Source organism: Rattus norvegicus, chromosome 18 (assembly GCF_036323735.1).
Source record: "Rattus norvegicus strain BN/NHsdMcwi chromosome 18, GRCr8, whole genome shotgun sequence".
NCBI classification, from domain to species: Eukaryota; Metazoa; Chordata; class Mammalia; order Rodentia; family Muridae; genus Rattus; species Rattus norvegicus.
Window position 1 is genome coordinate 53,440,341 of NC_086036.1, and position 16,896 is coordinate 53,457,236.

Here is a 16,896-nt window from a genome sequence, read left to right on the forward strand (position 1 = left end):
AAAGTGTGCATATTCTGTGTTCAGAACCAAGCCCGAAGCGAACTCTAGAACTGCAATATGAATAAGAACTGTCAGAAACACTAAATTCATTGCCCATTTGATTTTGAATTAATTTTTGGTCATCACATGTTCAGAAAACTTGCTGGTGTCAATTTTTTTTTTCAGGTCCCATACTTGGTGCCTTGCCCAACCAGATAAGAAGCTATTGTCTAGAGAACTTCCCTTAGACCAGGCTGAGTGACCTATTTTGGAATTAACTTTTTTTTTCTGAGTTTTTAACACACTGTAAGGTTAGCACAACACATTAAACACCTAAGCATGGGGCTCTCGAGACCCTTGTCTGTGAAACCCTCTACTGCAAACTACATGACCTTGGTACAGTTTCCTTGTCTGAGGTGGTATCTCAAGATATAGCCTATGACAAAGCAAAAGTGTCTGGAGTTTAAGGATAGCCTGGTGTACATAGGGAGACCACGCTGAAGAAGAGACTAATGTTAAGCTCAAAGATGATCTGCCCGTGTGACCCTGTCCCTATGTTTCTAATGCCCAGTCAGAGTTGACCATCGCTGTGAGATAAATGTGCAAGGCAGGTCATATAAAAGGAAGAAATCAAGACCAAGTACATTGAGGCATGTGCGTAATCTCTGCACTCAGAAGGCCGAGGCAGGGAAGGAAGTTTCAGACTCCTGCTTTGGCTAAAAAGACTGCAAAGACCCTATTCCAAAGAAGAGAGGGGAGAGAGGGGAGAGGAAGAGGAGAGATGGTCAGGAAAAAAATTCTCTCTCCTCAGTTCTGCAAAGCACGGGTGTCACCTTCAAGAGAACTGTTCAAGGTGTTCAGGTTGCTTTTCTACCTGTTCCCTCGGGCTGGGGATTTGGCTCAGTGGTAGAGCGCTTGCCTAGCAAGCGCAAGGCCCTGGGTTTGGTTCCCAGCTCCAAAAAAAAAAGAGCCATGCCTACCTGTTCCCTCACACCATGAGGGTATTTTCAGCCATGTGTGTACATTTTTAAAATTTCTAGTTTTCCTTAAAAACTGACTCCTTGGTGATATTTAATTCTAATCCTTCCCCTTAATAAAAATTCCAAAACGGTCGCCTTCCTTAGCCTCAAAACGGCTACACGTTACAGACAGCATTTCATAACCTATTTAATCGGGCTCTGTTCCAGCATCCACAACCTCGCAGTCAGCCTGGCTTATTTTTCCATACCCACCAATGCCAGAATTAACTCAGAATATTAACACACATACTGAACTCTCTGCAAAGGAGCATTGTACCTGCAGGGGATCCATGAGGACTTGAGCACATTTTCCTTCTCTTTCCCCAGCGTCAATGTCCTTCCCCTTACGGCTTTCCCTCCTCTACCTTGCTCTCCTCCCCCGAGGAAGAACGAATGGACTGCGCTTCTCCAAAGATGAGCGGAAGAGCATCACATTCCACAAGAAAGGAAAAGGTAAACCGTGAGTGAGTGCCTGCTCCCTGGAGACATCAGTGCTGGGTAGGGGCTTGTCTTCAGTAGGCCTCATTCTGTAGGCCAGGTTGGGATTGAACTCTCATCTCAGCCCCTCCAGTGCTCAGATTACAGGCAGGTAGCACAATGCCCACTGGGTGTTTTATCTGCAATACATTTTCCTATGTAATAGTTGTACTGTTCATATGGTTTCTAGTCCCAAACTGTGGAACTGGAGCATCATGGAGTTAATTGAGCATTTAAGACTATTCGATCCCAGTAGTCTATGTTACTTCCTCTTATATCATCATATGGCGCCAAAGAGGCAGCAATGACAGACGTAAATTTGCTGTGGCCAGAGGCTTCTCAAAGTCCATGACACTGGGAGAACAATCATGGCTCTTGTTTCTCAGCAGAAGGACACCCAAGTCCACACACAACCCATAAACTACCTTGGCTAACCAGCACGGTCCTACTTGTCTAAGCCACTCTAGAATTCACTCATTGATGTGGGTGTACATAAACTCATCCTATGGGAATTTTATGAGCACCTACTATGTGTCAAGTACTCTCCAAGAGTCAAAGAATGCAACAGTAAACAAAATAATCCAGGCCTCCCAGAACATAAATTCCCAGAAAATGAAAAATGGCTCCCCTCTGTTTCCTCTCAAGGACTTGTGTTGAAAGATTAAGCACATTAACACATACATTGCCTACTGTAATGTGGATACCTAGCAAACATTCAACAAATGCCAGCTATTGTTAACTTTTAATGAAAGTCCTTCTAGCACAAATTGAACTGAAATCAGTGTACGTGACGCCAGCAGGTACTTTGTTGGGTACACAGATCTATGGTTGGGGCTGTGACTAGTTGTTCCCTCAAGTATCCAAAGTAAAATAGAGCGTTTAGTTGAAACTGGAAGCTCTGAGGTGAGCTGCCTGCCTATCGTTCACCTGAACTCTAAATGAACGTCGAGGGTATAGAGATCCTTGTTTGTCTGACTAGTTGGGAACAGGAAGTGATCCAGGGGTTTATTATCATCTACTGCAGATCAGTAAGAACCCTTGAGTCAGAACAAGTCGTGTAAGAGAAATGAAAGTGTGGGCGTTATGGTGATTATTTTAAGTAGCCAAACTGAAGGGAGTCCATGATGATGCCTTTCCTCTGTTAGAGACTTTTCTTTCTGGAAAGTTCTGGAAAGCCGTCACTGCAAGGGCTTTCTTTGTAAGCTTCAGGAGTTTACGGAAGTGCCCAGAACAATGGTTCGACTGCCAGATGGTTTCCTGCCAACCCAAGGGCTTTGTAGACCAACCTGGCCATTGGTGTTAGTAGGGATGGCATCAACAAAGGACAGGAGTTAGCCAATATTTAAAAGAGTCACCTTCCCAAAGGGAATGAAGAAGACATAAATTGCATAAATGAACCACAACTACAAAACACCTGATAATCTGCCCAGTGTTGAAGGATAAGGCACCTTCCAGGCCGAATCCCAAACCCTTCCTTCCAAGGGGAGTTACAAACTTGTACATTTAGCCACAGTGCTAAAGATAAGTCCGCAGCGTGCTCAGCCCCAAAATGGAGCATCTTTTATCAACCCTGCCCTCCAAGGCTGAGGAATGAACGTTACAGACGAAAAGGTAGAGAGATTGTGAGAGCCAGAGGTCGGGCAGAGCGGGAGAAAAACCTGGATATGACAGAGTTGCTGCCATGAGAAATCATAGCAGTTGTGGTTACCTGCCCAAGACCATCTCTAGACCAAGCCTGGCAACGTAGCATGGATAGGGTAGGGGTCATGGAGCTGAGAGCAGTTTTTGATTGGCCGCTGCTGGAGGAGAAAGAGTCAGCTGTCTTCAGGGGTGTGGCCTCTCATGGGTGCACAGTGATGCTGCAATGATGCCCTATATTCGTGCACACGGAGTGCTCTAATTGAACTCTGGATTATAAACGGGGGGAAGAAGATGTGAAATTGGGAAGGGGAGATGAGAAGTATCTGGGAGAAGTTGGGGGGCAGCAGTGGATATTAGCAAATACACTGTATACGTGTATGAAATTCTCAAAGAGTAGATAAACAGATGACGCTTTTCCAAAGTCATGAGTTGTATTCGTTAATTCCTGACAACATTTGACTTCCTGTTTCATTTCAAATCTGTTCACTGGAATTTGAAAAGGAAGAATGAAAACAGAGAATCAAACCTTTTCATTAGCTCATACCTTAAATGTTTATCTATTGGTCTGTTTGGCTCAGGAACAGCAAACACGTCTAAGATTTTGGTTTTGTTTAACTTCACAGCGCTGCGCGAAACAACCCTCTGCCCACTCTACCCATGACGCTGTGCAAGCTTTCTACCCTTGGACTTTCTCTCTAAGTTTATACTTATGGTTTTTGATACACAGATTTTAATGTCTTCCTGGAAACCAATGATACCTAAACAATGAAATGAGGAAGGACACGAAGAATCCACCACGAGACATTTTCCTATCTATCTGTCCCTGTAACATCATACCTAATAGAAATGACTAAAAGGGGAAGGTGTTTCTTTTGCTCACAGTTTCAGGGGGCTCTACCAGTGTTTCCTCAGCTTTATACACTTGTTTTATGATGATCATGATAGCAGAAGCGTGTGGAGGGAGGAGCCATTCACCTCCTGGGAGGCAGGAAGCAGAGAGAAGTGACAAAGGGGTCAAGGTAAGAACCAGGCTCTAAGGCCAACTAAACTCGCCTAGTGGCAACTAAACTCTTTTTTGTAGTTTCTCTTCCTCCCATTAGTCTATTCAAATTTTGAGCCTAAAAAGGGATTAAACCCCTTAGATTGCAGCTCTCAGAATCTAGTCAGCTCAAGAGCAAGCATCCTCTCAGGCAGCCCCTCAGCATGTTTTACTAATGCCCTAGGGGTTGCCCGCTTGCATAGTTTGAGGGAGCCTGATTATGGATCCAAATTCATTACATAAGCAACCCAGGCTGGCCTTGAACTTCTCACCCACCTGTCTCGACATCCGAAGTGCTGGGATAACAGATGTGCACCACTACACACAGTTCTCTTAGGTGTTTCTTGGTTGAGTTGTTCAAATTAGCCACCATATAAACATAACCAATAAAATCCCACGGATGAATTTGTAATTATTTGATATTTCGACTCCTGAGAATCTTCCTTAACCTAACAGAATAGAACAACTATAGCTTCCTCATTTCCTCAAGAGTCCTAGGCAGAGTTGGGAGATTCTGATGTTTTCCTGACTCTGTAGACCAGCTCCTTCAAAGGTGTAGAAGATGGTTTGGTCAAAGCTGAGGGAAGCAAGCAGGCCTCTCACACACAAAGAGCTGTGAGGGAGCATTTGAACTGACCATGTGTTTCCTTTATCTAGGTGAGTACACGTCTAAGTTTTTTGATTTAAAAATCATTGCTGCATCTGTCGTGTTTTCTGAGAACCCCGCCTCAGACACACCAAAGTAGTCTTCTTTTCTCCTTAAGTTTGTGTCATTTTTGTCAAGGATCTAACCACAACAATAGGAAAAAGTGACTGCTAACACTGGTTAAGGTATGTGCTGGGTAGTATTTTGTCAAGAGGACATAAGCTAGAGATTCCTTACGGGAAGAAACCTCAATACAGAAAATTCCCCCATCAGCTTGGCTTTATTGATGTTTGATATGGGAGGGCCCAGCCTACTGTAGGTGGTACCCACCCTGGGATGGTGGTCCTAGGTTGCGTAAGAAAGTTTAAGTAAGCCATGGAGAACAAGCCAGTAAGCAATCGTTTCTCCATGGCCCCTGCTTCTTCCTGCCTCCAGGTTTCCATCTTGGCTTTCCTCAACAAAGGGCACAACTAGAACCTATACATTAAAATAATCCTTTTCTTCCCCCCAAGTTGTTTTTGGTCAGTGTTCTATCACAACAATAGAAAACCAAACTAGGGGGGGTTGGGGATTTAGCTCAGTGGTAGAGCGCTTGCCTAGCAAGCGAAAGGCCCTGGGTTCGGTCCCCAGCTCCGAAAAAAAAAAAGAAAAGGAAAAAAAAAAAGAAAAGAAAGAAAACCAAACTAGGAAAGGTATATGGACCTGATCAGGAAGGCAGATGAGAGAGAAGCAAAATAGAATTAGAGAGAGAAAATCACATTGACTCTCCAATCTAAAGGGCTTTGGGCAAACAGTAGAAGCTGAAAAGACATTTTCTATACACTTTCTTCTGCATATGTGTGCATGTGCTCATGTATGTGCATTCACACACATGTGAAGTTCAATGCACATGCTTGAGGGGTCTGGAGGTCTAAAGACTTCTAAAGGATGTCTTCTTGCATTGGTCTTTACCTTGTATTTTGAGACAGATCCTCCCATTGAAGCTGGAACACTGCTTCACCTGGGTTGGCTGACCAGCAAGCCTCTGTCTCCGCCTCCCCAAAGCTGCATGCCGTTCAACCTTGCTTTGTCATGTGGGTGCTGACAACTAAACCCAAATCCCAAGCTCACCTGGCACCCATTTTAACCCTTTAGCTCCAAACTTACTTGATCTGCCTCACCCATGTGAAATCATAAGTTCTAATAGAAGCTGGAGAAAATGGCAAAGAGGTGTTGAGTAGCCAGGCTTGCCAAGTAAGTCAAACAGAGGGATGGGGCAGGGGTGCGTGTGAAGGTGTTAGCCCAATCTTAGTCTTCCCAAACAGGAGTGGCCCGCCTACTCCTCACAACTGCACAGCAAAGTAATGGTGGTCGTCTCTGAATACTTTGTCTCCAAGCTTCACAAAATTCAGGTGAATGCCTTTGGTTGCATGTTATAATATTAGCAACTGTCTTGCTAAACAAAATGCTCCTTCCAGCATAGAATACTATCTTTTAAGCATTAGCCCCATTCATGTGTCAAGTGCAGCAGGAAATTCTTAAAGCAATAAGCCACTAAAGGAGTCAGAAAACACAGACGGTGGTGGAGTACATGTGAGAGGAAAGAAGGAGGAACCAACTGGGAGGAACCGAAAAGAAAGGGAGGGAAGGGGAGAAGGAACAAGACAGACAACCAGAGGGGATGCTCAGGTTGCTGTAGGTTGGGTAGAGTTAGACAAAAAAAAAAAAAAAAAAAAAATTAAAAAAAAAAAGAGGGTGGGCAGAGATTGGAACATAAATCTTAGACAAGAAATTCAGAGGGTGAGTCTTTATATTATCTGTATTAACACTTTTTCTTAGATTTGGGGGAGGGGGGAGAGTGGAACTAGGACCAAGGCCCGGGCCCCATCTCTCAGTCCTCTTTGGAAGGCCAGGCATTTGCCTTAGCCAGCTGATCCTCTTGGGCTGCGTGCGAATGGGTAAACTTAGCTTCATTAGTCCAGGTGAGCTTCAGCACCCCACGTTACAGATTTAAACCATTGTAGCTGTTGTTTCAGCTTGCCCCGAAGTACGACAGGGTGAGGAGGTCTCCACGTAGTTTTTATAGTTTTAATGCGGAGAAAAACACTTCAACAAAGGTCATCTAGAATCTCTGAAGCAGTTCCAAGTTCTGCTTAGTTGCACCTGAGATGTCTGGACCTCCTCGGGTCTGAATGGAGCCACACAGACCTCGCCTTTCGCAGAAGAAAGTTTAGTCGTTTGTCAAAAGCAGAGGGATCTTTTCAGGTGTCGGAGATACGGCCTATGTCCCAGGGGGCCAGGCTCACCTTTCCTGGAAAGCGGGGCCAGCTCTGCTGAGGATAATGGTTACTTCTGGTTGGTCATAGGAGAAACGTTCGTAATCGATTCAGAAGCTGCCCACATCTTTACACCTCCTTCCCATTCGCCCTCCTCACTGGCTTCTCGCCAGCACCTATTGATTTGAAAGCGTAGATGACACTGTCCGCATGTTGCAAATAGGGATATTTAAAACCAGTAAACTTAATTGATATGAGGAAGGTCTTGAAGCTAATTGAGGGTCCCTCGTTTGCTGCATTGAGTCCAAGAGCGCTCTGTTTACTTGGTAGTGCATCGCAAACAGTGCTTATGGGTTCAGACAGACAATCTGGAAACCCAACAGGACATAGTGAGGACAAATGATCTCTCCTCTGAGGCCTGAGGTATAAAGAATGGCTGTGGGAAACATAGGTGCATCCACTTGGAAAGTCAAGTAGGTGGTGGGATCTATGTACACCAAGTTAAGGAGATTTATTATTGATTATTGACTGATTATTTATTATAGATATAAAGGTAATTTATATTTAAAATGACATAGGATCTGTGGTATAGCTAAGTGGTAGAGAATATATTTAGCATGGCCAAAGTCCTAGGTTCAGTCTTCAATACTTCAATATTCAATAAAATAATAGAGAAGCCATAAATCAATAATCAGAGACATTTTTATAAAAAAAATATATAATAATATAAAAATCCCGCACTGGCTGACTTTATATCAGCTCGACACAAGCTAGAGTCATCAGAGGGGTGAGCCCCTCAATTGAGAAAATGCCTCTTTAATATCAGGCTGTAAGCAAGCCTGTAGGACATTTTCTTCATTAGCAGTTGATGAGGAAGAATGGTGCCACCCCTGAGCTGATGATTCTGCGTTCTCTAAGAGCAGGCCATAAAGAGTAAGGCAGTAAGCAGCACCCCTCCATGCCCCTACCTCAGTTCCTGCCTCCAGGTTCCTGCCCTGACTTCCTTCAATGGTGAGTAGTGAATTAAAGTGTAAGCCAAACCAGTCCTCTCCTCCCCAACTTGCCTTTGGTCACGGTGCTTCATCTTAGCAACATTAGCCCTAACCAAGACACCGGCCGTTTACACAACACACATAGAGCATAAGGAACGTACACACAGGAGTAACATTTACACAACAGTCAAATCTGCGAATAAAGACTTGCAAAACAGTAAGTCGTGCATAACTGGAAAAAATTAAAGATTAAAAAGTAAATTTAATAAAAGTGAAATGAACAAAGAACTCCGGTAGGAACATAAATTCTACAGGAATTGAAAGGCAGTCTGCCTATATATGCCAGGTTTAGTTGACTATGCAATTTACAGCTGGATTAATTTTTCATCGTCCAAACGAAATCCCTTAGATAAACATGAGTGGGAAGGTTTCTATTGGGTCAGTTTCAGGAGCTTCTGCCCGTGGGCTCCATTGCTGTGGTGTGGCAGAAGTCACAACAGAAAGTGTCGTGGGCATGGCTGGTCACTTTGCCATGACCTAGAAGCAAAAAGAGAGAAATGGGTTGGGGACAAAGTGGACCTTTCCAGGATGCCTCCTCAATCTGCCACTTCCCAATCTGCCATGAAAAGATGACTCCATCGGCTGATTAATTCATCCGTTGATGGAGTCCTTGTGAGCCAATCGCTAATGGAAAAATGTCTGGCAACCACGTCTTTGCCACATGAGCCTCTGGGGACTTTTCAGATCCAAACCATAATACCTCAGCTATTTACTTGAGAAATAAAAAAATTAAAAACCACCCTTTGCTTGTTTCTTTTTTCCTTTTTCTGGTGGCCCTGAATTCATGATCCCCCTGCCTCAGCCTCCCATATGTAAGATGCGAGTGCTGTAGTTGTACACAATTATACATTCTACACCCTAAAACGTGCTGCATACCAAGGTATGCATGAAGAATCCCGGGAAACTTATCTACAACAGCAGAGAGTGGGGAAGAAACTATGTATTTGCCCATACTTAAGGATGTTCACACTGAGAAACAAAGTAAATAATGTCTATGTTATAGAAGAGAAAAATTCTATCGCAAATTATAATCAGAGTTTGGCTTTATTTACAGGTGAAAAACTAAAACAACATTTGAGTGTTTGTAGATACATAAAGTGATGCCTGGAGGTTTATGTACTGTGGTTTTAATAGTTAACGGGTTCTACAGGTGAGTAGGGACTGAGTTGGCCTCACTTCTTCTCAAGACAAGACTAAGGGGTGGAGAAGCACTCCCGGATCTGACTCTTTTTTTTTTCCCAACTTCATTAACTTGGGTATTTCTTATTTGCATTTCAATTGTTATTCCCTTTCCCAGTTTCCAGGCCAACATTCCCCTAACCCCTCCCCCTCCCCTTCTATATGGGTGTTCCCCTCCCCATCCTCCCCCCATTACTGCCCTCCCCCCAACAATCACGTTCACTGGGGGTTCAGTCTAGGCAGGATCAAGGTCTTCCCCTTCCACTGGTGCTCTTACTAGGCTATTCATTGCTACCTATGAGGTTGGAGCCCAGGGTCAGTCCATGTATAGTCTTTGGGTAGTGGCTTAGTCCCTGGAAGCTCTGGTTCGTTGGCATTGTTCATATGGGGTCTCGAGCCCCTTCAAGCTCTTCCAGTCCTTTCTCTGATTCCTTCAACGGGGGTCCCGTTCTCAGTTCAGTGGTTTGCTGGCATTCCCCTCTGTATTTGCTGTATTCTGGCTGTGTCTCTCAGGAGAGATCTACATATGGTTCCTGGCAGCCTGCACTTCTTTGCTTCATCCATCTTGTCTAATTGGGTGGCTGTACATGTATGGGCCACATGTGGGGCAGGCTCTGAATGGGTGTTCCTTCTGCCACTTTGCCTCCCTATACCCTCCCAAGGGTATTCTGGTTCCCCTTTTAAAAAAGGAGTGGTGAAGCATTCGCATTTTGGTCATCCTCTGGATCTGACTCTTACCAGCTCTGCCTGTGTTATTGGAATGTTTAGTATCACATGTTTATGTACATATGTACATCTTGAGTAATTCTGTTTATATATATATATATATATATATATATATATATATATATATATATATGTTTGCTTTTTGGAGATCTGAATCCACTGAGAGTAAGGAAACAGAATCTTTGCACGCATCGGTACCCTAGTAAGAATTATGGCAGCATTTACAGGAGGATTAGTGCTAAACGGTTGTGAAGGAGGTATTTAAACTCAGTGAATCCTTCCTGAGTAAAGCTATGCAGGGTCTGGCCCAGTGTCCTTAAAGAGGTCAGGAGAACATACTTGAAGCAGGGCAATGGTCCAGCAATTAGTGGGTAAAAGGCAGGAGGCATAGGCTCCAATCTCTAATCTCTCTGGGTCTCATTTTCCTCAGCAGTAAGACGAAGAATGGACCAAAGCATCACTTCAAACTCTTTAAAATGGTGGTAGGATGAATAGAGGGTATCGGTTTTCAATTTCCAAAATAAAATCTTACCCAAAAAAATATCCATTATTCAAACTTGATAGTAGTAGAATTTCTTTGGTCAGAGGGAGGTCATGGGTCTCAGGATGCCCTGGGGAAACCTGGGGCTATGTAGAACATTACCCTAAAAATTCCACTTAATATCTCTTCTAGATCCCTTTATACTTGAACAGTACACAGTTCTCATTTGTGCATGCCATCTGTATGTGCCAGCCAAACGAAAGGCCTGTGAGGAGAGATGTGGGGAAGGAAAAACAAAACACAGTAGCATTTATTGCATTGCTAACATGTAGCAGGCACCCTATAAGCCATTTAATAGCTTCCTTTGTTTAATCCTCTCAAGAACCCCACGGTTTCACTTCTGTACAGATTAGGCTACCAGGGACAAAACACTTGCCATAGGTTACACACCAAAGGAGCTGGAAACCAAGTTGATTTGCCAAAATGGAAGGGGTAGACAGGGTAGGTAGGCCCGGAGGATGGTCTTTTCCTACTAGAGAAAAAAAAAAGACTCAAACAGTTCCACTTTGGGGCTGGAGAGATGGCTCGGTTTAAGAGCACTGGCTATTCTTCCAAAGGACCTAGGTTCAATTCCCAGCACCCACATGGCAGCTCACAACTGCCTGTAACTCCAGTTTCAGAGGATCCAACACCCTCACACAGACGTCCATGCAGGCAAAACACCAATGCACATAAAAATAAATACATAAAACGAAACAAAAAGTTCTGCTCAGAGTTGAAAGGGGAACAGGGGATGCCAGGCGAGAGGATTCAGGAGGACTTCTAGTCCCTGTTCTTCCTACTCAAAAGCATCTTCTGAAACAAAGCCTCAGAGGACCATTTCTACTCCTCCTTTTCCTCTTCCTACTGTTGTATTGATGTTTGCTTTGTGCTATTTAAAAAAAAAAAGACAAACCCATGTACTCTAAGGGTCTAGAGAGCTGAGCCTATCCTACATGAAACATATCAAGAAAACCACAAGGCAGCATAGAACTTGCCATTTGCTATGTGGTACATTATATCGAGCTTGAGAAGTTTTGAGATTATTTTTTTCATGAGTGGTAAAAAAAATTCAGGCTATTCTTTTTCTACCCTCTGTAGATCCCTCGAGGAGCAAGAAGTGGACCCGGCCTCTGGGAGCATGGCAAGCTAACAGACACACACACTACAGGGGGCTTGTCACCTCTGCCTTCCTGGAGTCACCAATCGCCCTACACTGCTGCTGAGTGAGCCAGGCTTTGTTGTACGTCCAACGCTATGCCCATCAGTTGCCCCCACTGATGGTCACACTGCAATAGTGATTTACCTTATTTTCCCAAGTAACCAATTCATAGAACAGCCAGGCAAGCCATGACTCACCTTGGAAGAGGCCCAAGGCTCTCCTCTGCAAAAAAGCTTTACAAAAAGATCATCCTTTGTGGAATGTGAACAACATGGCCTCTGCCGCGGAGTAATGTTTCCAAAGGTTATTATCGCAAATCCAGACATTTTGATATTCTGTCGAATCCAGTTGTGCCGCGGAGACAGGTATCTGCCTACAAAATATCTGCCCATGAAGATATTCTGAACCAGCTTAAGGCACAATGTAAGACTCTTGCTCCTCACATCAAACGTAACACAGTGTTTCTTCTCGTTTGGATCTGGAAGGTTAAGTAAGTTTATATTGATTGAAGCCATGAAAAGCAGTGGCTGAGGCTACAGTCGTTCCTTTATAAAGATCATACATTCTTCCGTTTTAAGGGAAATAAAATATTGATAGATCCTCAGTCAAAGCCATGTGATTTATCTGTTATGGAATTAAGGGACATTAGAATAATAACAAGTGGGCTTATAAATGCTACTTCTGTGGCATCAAACAATCTTGGTATGAGCAATGTCTGACGTAAGGAGCCCCAGCCATTGTCTCAGGGAACGGCAAACACAGGAGCAGGAATAACACCGTGCTCAGAGCAACGGAGTGGAGCTGTGCCTTTTCGTTTGCACATTCAGTTGGCTTGGTAGCCTCCGGCGCGTAGTTGATGCTTAACTAATATTTACTGTGAAAAATCAAGGAATTTAGTTTGTAAACTTTGCGTGGTTGATGTAATATCCCACCTGTGCTTGTAAACAAACTTTGATTTTTTCCCCCAAAGCCTAAAAATCACAGATTGCTGTCCATTATAGCAGAAAAACTTACCACAGATCAATTTTTTCCCCTTTTCTCTCTCAAGAGGGACGTTTATAGTGATGGATGAGGACACCTTATTTCACTTATGACTCCAGTCCTGGTGTGATTATCGCTGATGTCTTATTTTAGAAAAAAAAAAACTGAACAAACTGCATAGGCATCTAGACGAGAGCCATAAATTCATCTTTGTACCAAGAATGATGTGTACAGCTATGCTCTCTCACACACAAGATAAAACCTGTTAGTGCCTTGGGACCGCTCTGAAACCATTTGAGTAGACAAACCACATTGGAGCTATTGTAGGTGGTCACCTTCGAAAGAAAGATGGAGGAATTTAGAGTTTGAGGGACACTAAACTGGGTGGCTCCCAAAAGAAAGGGCAGGACTGCCCTGAGTCCATGAGTGACAGGCTGAGAGGAAGATCTACAGCAACACTGCCATAAAGGGGCCGAGGGGTGGAGAGGGCAGGACAAGCTCAGTACTGAGCATGCTGGGTTTGCTCTTTGACCAAGACAGGATATAGGTTAGTCTAGAACCCTCGTCCCATCAAAGTTATGGACAGACAGTGGACAGACACCTTTTGTCTTGAGATAGCATTTCCAAGAGCATCATGGGACAGAGGCCTCAGGCAATAGGCAGTAGGCACTGGTTCTTTATATACGAATGTGAAAGTTAAGCTTTTAATTCTGACATACTCCCTTCTCTCTGGAAACCTTTAGTGACGTTGGGGACCTGACAGAGGCAAAGGAGAAAAATAAATAAATAAATAAATAAATAAATAAATAAATAACAAATGAGACTAAAAAAAAGAAAAGAAAAGAAAAGTACAACAGGAACCTAAGGTGCAGGGAGCAATTGGGAAGGATTTGGGAGACACTCATGCACGCAGACAGAGTGTCTATGCTTAGGGTTACAGAGGCTCGGAGTTGGAGAAGAGCAATGAGCAGTTTCACCCAGAGGCAGGCACGACTTGGATCCTCTCCTGCTAAGTAACTCTCTCTAAATTAGTTCTCAGGCCTGATAATAAACACCAGCGGGCTTTTTTTTTTCTTTCCTTTATATAGAAATCCAGGCTTATGAACAGTGTAACTAACACATAAAATTTTCAGAACAATGATGTAGGTTACAGGATTCAAAATCATTTTAGGCACCATCTGAAACAGGCATTTTCTCTACCCATGAGACATTATCGAAATTAGTGCCCAGAAAGTTATGACTCAGGACACCGAAAGGCTGACCAACACTACCTGGACACACCTCCCCTTGACATCCAGAGAGGCCCTTCGAGAGGCCATGAGAATGAAAGAAGAGTATAAAGAATGAGGAAAAAGCAAGCTCCTGTGAGATTTTATGAAAGTTATGGAAAGAAGTCACATGAAGAGAATTGATGAGAGAAAGTATGAAGAAGGAAATGATATGGATGGGTAGCGAGAGGCCAAGTCCTACTTCAAGATGGCTCATTCGTTGAGACTATAAAATTTTAGAGGGAATATACCCAAATCACAGACCACCAAGAGATGTGAACGTGTTCTCACTGGAAGAGTACAATGAGTGCGACTCCAACTGTAGAATTAACCTTCCTCTTTCCTTTACAAACGAGGCCAGCATTTAGACAGCCCAGTGTTTGCACAGATAGTTGTGTAACAGATGGGGTGGATTACTGAGTCACCCACACAGGCAATCGCTGATTAACTTTTTCATTAATTGACTTTTAACAGTCCCACAGATGGCACATGGAAATTTTCCAGTACTTATACAGTAAGTAAGTCAGCCTCTCCCTCTTATCAAACGTAAATTCGGTTCTTTACAAAGAACTTAGGAGTCTGAAGGGAAAATTACAGAACAAATCTCATCTTTCATGCTAGTTGAAAAGAACTGGCCAACTCTAAGTAATGTCTGTTGCTGCCTGTTTGGAAGTGGGGTGTCACTTTAAAAACTGGTTTCACTGATTCTTAAGGGCATAAGCTTTATGCTCACATTTCTCAGGGCTTTGGTCGATGGCTTCTCAGTTTTGAAACAGAAATAGGATCTATGCGAAATTGCTCTCTCCAGTCCATATTCGCCGCCCTTGGGTTCTGATTTGGAAAATCAAACACTGCCATCACGAACACTATAAGTGATCTCATTAGTGAATCTGAGACTCACAGTAGTTCTAAGTACTACTTAATACAGAATGAATTGTTTAGCTAACAGGCAAAAGAGCTACTCACCATGTCCTAACCCCCAATCCCACAGACTGGCTGAGCTGTTAAAATACAGTTACGAAATGTATTTGCGAGAACTAAACAAACTCCAACACATAAAGGACATGTCCAGCATCCGGTCAGGTATGAAAAAGTAAGCCTTGTGTAGTAGAACAGCGGACAAAAAGAATAATTGTGAGCTAATCCAAGTAAACAGGACGTGCTGTCACATCAATTTAAAATCAAACACAAGGATCTGGCAATCTGAATCGGGAAAGAAAACAAGGGAAAGCTTCCTTCCTTCAGCCAGTGCTTAGCACGATGCCAGCCCCGGTGGACGAGGTCAAGGCAACCTGGGTAGGCGAGCTCATTGCTGCCTACAACCTTGCTAGCATCCACCTTGACAACAATTCACTTGGTGATGTGAGCAAGGACTATGGATCCAACAAACGTGTGCCGAGGTCCACTCTGACCCCTATCACGTTCTAGTCAATGCCCTATGGCCCCCAAACTGAAAAACAGATAGCCTTGTCTGACTCTATTCCGCAAAATGTGTGGAAACAAATCTTTGACAAGGACACCAAAAACAAAAACAAAAACAAAAACAAAAACAACAACAAAAACAGCCAACCCATGCTCTACTACCAATGGGAAATGTAACACAGTGCAAGTTATACTCTTGGTTCCCTCATCTGTGAGGTGGCAGATGAGAAGTATCCCCATGGATGGTCTTAGAGACGCTCTTATAAAATTGCAAGTAATGGTGAATGCTGAGAAGGTTGCTAATTTCTGTTAGGCTCTTAAATTTTAGACTGGCAGGTGTCAGAGAACAGCTTGTCACAGAAAGTCATAGTGGGTGATTCTAATTCTCCTGTTTGTCTTATAGACTGAGGATCTCTGAAAACATTAAAAATATGAAATGAAATTTCAGACGTTAGGGTATAGGCTACAAAACATAAAATATTTGGGGTAGTGCCCAGAGCATGTATACGACCTTATTTATAAGCAAATGAATTTGAGATGCATATTTTACACACACACACGCACACACACACACAAACACACACACACACACACACACACACACACACTCCCAGGTGGGTTGCTAACTTGTTTAGGGGAAGCTAGAAAGAATATGGATTTTAACCTACCTGTCTACTCTCTTCCTTCTATTCAATATAAAACTTATTTCTAACCACAGCCCCAGAGATTAACACATAACTCAGCATGGGCCAATAATAATGCTTTATCCTTCACAATCTAAGCCAGACCTATATTCCTATCATTTGAAAGCTCTAAAACTGTTGTCCCATCTCTATCCAGTGGATAAAGCTGGCCTGGGAGAATTAAGCCCCACCTTTCCTTCAGTTATGCTACGCCTTATTTTTGTATAAGTTATTTTGTATTGGTTTCTGCCTATCCTAGTGACTGCTGCAACACTGCCTGTAACTGGCAGTTAAGAGAGAACTCTCTACTAAAGAAGACTCAAGTCTACATGGCCATCGGATGGAGGCTGATTTATGCAAAGGACAGGGCAACCAGACAGTGAGCTTGAGGTTTTCGTGTCAAAGTTTGAGAGGACCAAGAACAATGCTGCAATTGACTTTAAGCTACAGTGAACGTTTTTGCCGTTGTTGCTGTTGTTGTTGTTGTTAAAAAATTATAAGATATTTTTATGATATTCTTTCCACTCTCCTAATTCCTCCCAGACTCCACTTCCTTCCCTACCTAAATCCATAGTTTATTTTTCTTTTTCTCTCAAAGAAAAACAAAACAAAACCTGAAAAAAAAACAAAAACAACAAAAATAAAAACAGTTAACAACAACAACAAAAGCACACAAAAAAGATGGAGTCTATTTTATGCTGGAGTATAGTTGCTATGCCCAGGGTAGCACTGGAGAAATGGATTTTCCCTTTCCTGGCAGCTATAAATCGCAAATAGCTTCTGGGTAAGGGGTTGTGTTTGCATCCACTTCCCCGTCTCAGTGCTGGGATTCTGTCTGGCTTGAACT

General features: G+C 43.1%; 1 long non-coding RNA gene across 1 annotated transcript; it reads right to left on the reverse strand.

Annotated features, from left to right (window-relative positions):
• Positions 1 to 6,559: 6,559 nt before the first annotated feature.
• LOC134483033 (uncharacterized) lies at positions 6,560 to 15,355 on the reverse strand. Its single transcript, XR_010059848.1, has 3 exons — positions 11,893 to 15,355; positions 10,546 to 10,759; positions 6,560 to 8,585 (listed from the first exon to the last, which is right to left on the reverse strand). It is a non-coding gene; the product is annotated as an uncharacterized LOC134483033 (long non-coding RNA).
• Between the last annotated feature and the right edge of the window lie 1,541 nt (positions 15,356 to 16,896).